This window comes from Phyllobates terribilis, unplaced genomic scaffold, assembly GCF_046119375.1.
Source record: "Phyllobates terribilis strain yellow unplaced genomic scaffold, ASM4611937v1 Scaffold_14__1_contigs__length_39327217, whole genome shotgun sequence".
Taxonomy (NCBI): domain Eukaryota; kingdom Metazoa; phylum Chordata; class Amphibia; order Anura; family Dendrobatidae; genus Phyllobates; species Phyllobates terribilis.
The window spans coordinates 24,379,223-24,386,325 of NW_027362774.1; positions in this window are offsets into that span (position 1 = coordinate 24,379,223).

The window sequence follows — 7,103 nt, forward strand, 5'->3', positions numbered from 1 at the left end:
CCATTTCCTTGTATCATTATCTAAATTCAGAGCAAACACATCCATAAATTGTATAATATTAGAATGAAAAGTTTTATTTTTATATGGAAATTTCTGCCATGACAATAATTATTTGGAGGGGGTTATGGGCATCAGTAGGCTTTTTAAATGCAGAATCCCAGTGTTTCTCACTTAAAAAAAATCATCCAAAAATATTGCAACAAATTTGCACCAAAAACAAAAAAGCAGCAAAATGCAATTATCAGAGCAAATTGCTGTTGCACACTGCAGAAAAAGCGCAGTGGAAAAAAACCCCTGCATTTTCACAAGTGGGAACAAGGTAACAGGTTAAACTTAGACTCTGGTGCCGGCTGTATAACACATCTGTATGGGGGTGCCATAAGAATAAATTACATGCAAACAATATGTGTTTTTTTTCTGGTATGCGCACGTGTGATTGTTGAGCATGATCAATGGATGTAGAACACTAGCCTTAAAGCTTATGGACACCTTTGACATGGAAAAACATATTTTTACGTATACTAGCAGCTACTTTTAGTTAATACAATTGTACTAAGTTTCAGTTAGTGCAATCTTCATTCCTTCATTTATTTTAGATCCCTTCATATGCAGTTTTCCGTCTAATCCAAGGAGGCCCGTATGTCTCTCCCAGTAACATAGGTCGGATGTGAGCTCTGTGTGTCTCTCCCAGTAATATAGGCTGGATGTGAAGTCTGTGTCTTCCCCAGTAATATAGGCTGGATGTGAGCTCTGTGTACCTCTCCCAGTAATATAGGCTGGATGTAAGCTCTGTGTACCTCTCCCAGTAATATAGGCTGGATGTAAGGTCTTCTGTGTGTCTCTCCCAGTAATATAGGCTGGATGTGAGGTCTGTATGTCTCTCTCAGTAATATCGGCTGGATGTAAGCTCTGTGTGTCTCTCCCAGTAATATAGGCTTGATGTGAGGTCTGTATGTCTCTCTCAGTAATATAGGCTGGATGTGAGTTCTGTGTGTCACTCTGAGTAATATAGGCTGGATGTGAGCTCTGTGTCTCTCTCAGTAATATAGGCTGGATGTGAGATCTGTATGTCTCTCCAAGTAATATAGGCTGGATGTGAGCTTTGCTTGTCTCTCCTAGTAATATAGGCTGGATGTGAGATCTGTGTGTCTCTCCCAGTAATATAGGTTGGATGTGAGTTCTGTGTGTCTCTCCCAGTAATATAGATTGCATGTGAGATCTGTACGTCTGTCCCAGTAATATAGGCTGGATGTGAGGTCTGTGTCTCTCTCAGTAATATAGGCTGGATGTGAGGTCTGTATGTTTCTCCCAGTAATATAGGCTGGATGTAAGCTCTGTGTTTCTCCCAGTAATATAGGCTGGTTGTGAGCTCTGTGTTTCACTCCGAGTAATATAGGCTGGATGTGATGTCTGTTTGTCACTAGGGTGTTGCTGTCTTCATTAGCTCATATATCAGCACAGCTTTAATCCTTTCTGCCCTCTCTGAGACTGTAGATACTTTCTCCTCTCTCCACAATAGGAGATCTGTGTACAGCCCTCTCCCTGCCGTTACTTGTAAGGCCTCATTCACACGTCAGTATAGATTGATTTTTTTTAATCAGACTTTGATTAGAGTTTGATGAGAGTTTGTTCCGATTGTCATCAGTTTTTTCACATCATCCAGTTGCTGTCCAATTTTTTTCACTGACCCTTAGACTTGAATTGTCAATTTTGATCTGCTATTTGGATCAAAATTGGACACGCTCGGCCCGCGAAAAATCATTGACATGAATATGGCCCCATAGACTACAATAAGTATTAAGTGAAAACCACAAATAGCACTTGTACAAGAAAAACAGATGTTGAATATCTCTATAATATGACACTGTAAAAAGTATAATATGCCAACAGCTCCATGTGCTGCCATAAGGGGTATGCGTTAGATTTATTGCAAACATTTGTTCATTTTCATCAATTTCACTGGGGTTTGCAGAAATCCATGTTCTTACTGCTGAAACAAAGCCGTGCAGATGAATGGAAATTATTTTAAGTTGCAGAAATTTTCCGCAATAAATTTGTTTCATGTGAATATGACCTTAAAGTTGAAAAAATATGCAAAAAAAGTGTGCGGCTTTTTGTCAGTATCAGAGTTGGAACAATAGAAACTGATGTAGCAGAGTTGGAACCACAGGAAATGATGTTGCAGGGCTGGAAATAAGGCAACACATGCAGCAGAGTTGGAAGCATGGTAACAGAGAGCTGAAATAACAGTGTAGTAGAATTATAGCACTGCGCTAAGATAGAAATGACCAGTATAGCAGAGTTGCAGCAGTGGAGACTGATGAAGAAGTGCTGGAACGATGACTGGTATAGTAGAGTTACAGCAGTAAAGCATTGATGTAGCAGAGTGGAACTGTGATGCAGCAGAGTGGAAGTATGATGTAGAAGGGTGGAACTGTGATGTAGCAGAGTGGAAGTATGATGTTGCAGAGTGATACTATGATGTATCTGAGTGGAAGAATGATGTAGCAGAGTGGAAGTATGATGTAGCAGAGTGAAACTATGATGTAGCAGAGTGGAAGTATGACGTAGCAGAGTGGAAGTATGATGTAGCAGAGTGAAACTATGATGTAGCAGAGTGGAACTATGATGTAGCAGAGTGGAACTGTGATGTAGCAGAACAGAACTATGGTGCACCAGAACAGAACTATGATATAGCAGAGTGGAACTATGATGTAGCAGAGTGGAAGTATGATCTGGCAGAAAGAAAGTATGATGTATCAGTGTGGAACTATGATGTAGGAGACTGGAACTATGATGTAGCAGAGTGGAAGTGTGATGTAGCAGAGTGGAAGTGTGATGTAGCAGAGTGGAACTATGATGTAGCAGAATGGAACTATGATGTAGCATAGTGGAACTATGATGTAGCAGAGATGAAGAATCTGTTCAACGTAACAGCAGTGAAAAGCACTACCAGAATACTTTTTAAAAGACCCGAGTGAATGATGTAATTGGTGAACGTTGGGTTGCCGCTGTAGCCCGACGTGCATAAGAAGAGACAGGACCAGGCATAAAGGGCAAGCGGTGCAAAGTTTGGCTCTCGAACTGCGACAGGCGAGTAACAGTTTTGTTATTTAATAGACTGTGCCCAGCAAGTGTGAGAATAACCTCTACGTATTCAAAGACTGTAATGATCAAGACTGTACAGGGGGTGGACATATCATCGGTGTAACATGTGCAGCCGTACAAGGACACCAGAGGTAATGAGGCCACTTGTTCCTCCAAAGCAGTGGGAATTGTGCATTATGATGAGCGATTGGACTGCAAAGGGCCCATACAGTTGTGCTCAAAAGTTTACATAACCTGGCAGAATGATTGCTTTCTTGGCCTTGTTTCAGAGAATATGAATGATAACAAAAAAACTTTTTCTCCACTTATGGTTATTGGTTGGGTGAAGCCATTTATTGAAAACTACTGTGTTTTCTCTTTTTAAATCTTAATGACAACCAAAAACATCCAAATGACCCTGATCAAAAGTTCACATACCCCAGTTCTTAATACAGTGTATTGCCCCCTCTAACATCAATGACAGCTTGAAGTCTTTTGTGACAGTTGTGGATGAGGTTCTTTATTTTCTTAGATGGTAAAGCTGCCCATTCTTCTTGGCAAAAAGCCTCCAGTTCCTGTAAATTCCTGCGCTGTCTAGCATGAACTGCGGCTTGAGATCCCCCCAGAGTGGCTCAATGATATTGAGGTCAGGAGACTGAGATGGCCACTTCAGAACATTCACTTTGTTCTTCTGTAGCCAATGACAGGTCGACTTGGCCTTGTGTTCTGGATCGTTGTCATGTTGGAATGTCCAAGTACGTCCCATGTGCAGTTTCCGGGCTGATGAGTGCAAATTTGCCTCCAGTATCTGCTGATAACATGCTGCATTCATCTTTCCTTCAACTTTCACCAAGTTTCCTGTGCCTTTGTAGCTCACACATCCCCAAAACATCAGCGATCCACCTCCGTGTTTTACTGTAGGAATGGTGTTCCTTTCATCATAGGCCTTGTTGACCTCTCTCTAAATGTAACGTTTATGGTTTTGGCCAAAAAGTTCAATTTTGGTCTCATCACTCCAAATTACCTTGTTCCAGAAGTTTTGAGGCTGGTCTCTGTGTTTGGCGTATTGTAGGCGAGATACTTGGTGGCATTTGCACAGTAATGGCTTTCTTCTGGCAACTCGACCATACAGCCCATTTTTCTTCAAGTGCCTCCTTATTATGCATCTCGAAACAGCCACACCGCTAATTTTCAGAGAGTCCTGAATTTCAGCTGATGTTATCTGTGGGTTTCTTTGCTTCCCGAACAATTTTCCTGGCAGTTGTGGCCGAAATTTTTGTTGGTCTATCTGACCATGGTTTGGTTTTTACAGAGCCCCTGATTTTCAATTTGTTAATCAGTTTGAACGCTGCTGACTGGCATTATCAATTCCTTGGATATTTTTTGCATCCCTTTCCCTGTGTTACATAGTTCAACTACCTTTTCCTGTAGATCCGTTGACAATTCTTTTGCTTTCCCCATGACTCACAATCCAGAAACTTCAGTAGCTGGATGAAAGATGCAAGAGTCTGTCTGGATCCCAGAAACTCACTCAGCTTTTATGCACACACACCAATTACAAGCAAACAGGTCACAGGTGAGGATGTTACCTTTAGTAGCCATTCAAACCCATTTGTGTGAAATTCTGTGCATCTAATCAGGCCCAAATCACCAGGGTATGTGAACTTTTGATCCAATAACCATGAGTGGAGAATTTTTTTTTTTGTTATCGTTCATATTCTCTGAAACAAGGCCAAGAAAGGAAAAATTCTGCCGGGGTATGTAAACTTTTGAGCACAAGTGTATCGTGTCCTTGCACAGGGGCTTCTTCAGTCTGTGTCCACTCTTGAGCAGAGATCTTAGCAGAATACAATCCTTCACGTTCAGTGTCTGTAATAATCTGTCCCATATCACAGAAGAGGGTGAAATATAATGGCATTTCATAGTCGTTAAGAATGATTGGGACACACATTATAATTTAAATTGCGTGAAAGTCTAATCTCCTGCAAATTAGACAGATTAATACAATGAAGATATTCCGCTGTGCTAATGCATCGCTGTCTCCAACCATTTCTGCCTTTCCAATAATAGTTATAATTTGTGATTAAACGACTTGTCTCCCAAACTGACTTTGTGTTCGTTGTCTTGACAGGAAGAATATTGTAAGATGCATCCTATTATCAGCTATACACAAAAATGCAGATTATTCTTAAAGGAGAAACTATAAGAAAAACAGATTTTGGAATAAACATTGATTTACAGTCCAACTCTACTCAAAACCAAGAAATTCAATGACTGCAGTAATCAGGGGCTGCTTGCCGGACCTTTAATAAGGGGTTGTTCCTCTGCAGTAGACTCACTAGTGACACTACAGGTCAAGGGAGGCATTACATGGGCCATCTGTCACGGGTGTATCAAGGGTGACAGACAGTCGCACTTTATTCGGCTGTAGAAGGTCACTGCGCTTGGCATTACAGATGCCTTCTTGATCCTCTCATCTCTGTAGTATAGTGATATCCTTCTCCCTTTAGGACGTAGCAGTGACTTCCACCTTCTGCTGCTAATTGACACACCTTTGCTTGGTAGTTAAAAACTCTCAGTTTCTCCAGAGAGTCGCCGGTGATAGTTTTATGTTCCTCTGTCCAGGTTAGGAGCACTAGTAGTCGACCAGTTTCTTCTTTGGTGCCCTTGGAGGACAGTTGGGGTGATCTCTCTGGTGTCTTCTCAAGCTAAGTGTATCCCCTTTGTTTGTTTACCTTGTTGTCTTTAGTTACAGTGGGGCCTGACTAGCGCTCACCCCGTCCCCTCCCTACCTAGGGCCTAGCTATAGGGACATTCAGGGGTTAGGTTTCCTGCTCAGTGATAGGTGTGGAACCTATATAGGGACGATAGGGTAGTCAGGGTGTTATTAGATCTGCCTAGGGGTCTCCACTCCCCCTTTTCCTAGTTGTTGGGCTCCCTTCCTCCTTTTCCTGTCGTTGTACACTTGTTCCTTCCCTCACCTTGCGTGAAACCATCGATGTGTCAAGGAGATGCTCTGGCTAATACAAGGGGGCCTTCTAGAATATGCCTGATGCAAAAGTTTTTTAAAAGTACAGGAAACTTAAATTAACACCGGAATTTTTGAAGTCTTCAAAAATAATGAGGTTTTTCCAGCCGAAATTGCTTCAATAAATGTTTCATTTTTGGGCAGCTTATGGAGAAGTTTTTATTTTCCAAATGTTATATTCGTCTATGTTCACACACAGTTTTTAAATAGTTTTTTTTAGCTGATCTACTCCAAAATCCTCCACAAAATCTGCTTCAAAACTCAAGGAAAACTTTTCCTATTCATTACTACTGGTATATTGTGCTAAGTACTGCTCATATAAGAGGAAGGTGGCCCACCGGAGGATTCTCCTGTTCTCCTGCCGGCCAGTCCAGGGGGCAGAACCCTCAAGATTGTCCTGTCTATGGATGGGTCTCTGGTTTTGCTGATATGAGTTACTTTCAATATTTTTTTTTTCCCATGGCGCTTTGTCCTGAAAATAAGTTTCCATATCGAACCCTGTTATTTCGATTGTTAAGAGAAGGAAACATTTGCAGCAAATTAGAAAGCATTTTCCTTTTGCTTTTATTGAGCATTTTGCCCCTAATACTGTCTGAGCGTTCTTCCAAGGAGATCTTCAACAGAAGGAACATCAGAGCGCAGATGGGGCGGCATTCTCCTGGATGCACGAAGACAGGCACTTTATTGCAAAGCGACGTATAATAATAAGACTATTTTCGAAAATGACGGTTGTTTGAGGAGTATGCAGGGGAACAACGCTCAGTAAATTGCCCTGGTTGTTGGATCCTGTTGACAATTGTGTTCCTAACAAATGTCAGGATGATCAAAACAAAGGACATGCGGCGGAGTTATTGGAAATTAAAGAAAAATTATTGTAAACAAGTTGTTCCAGTGTGAAAAGAACAGTCGGGAAAGTAGATGCCGAGACAAACTCTGGAAAAAAAACCTCAGAATACTTACAGGTATTTCTAAAGTCATGGTGGAAATA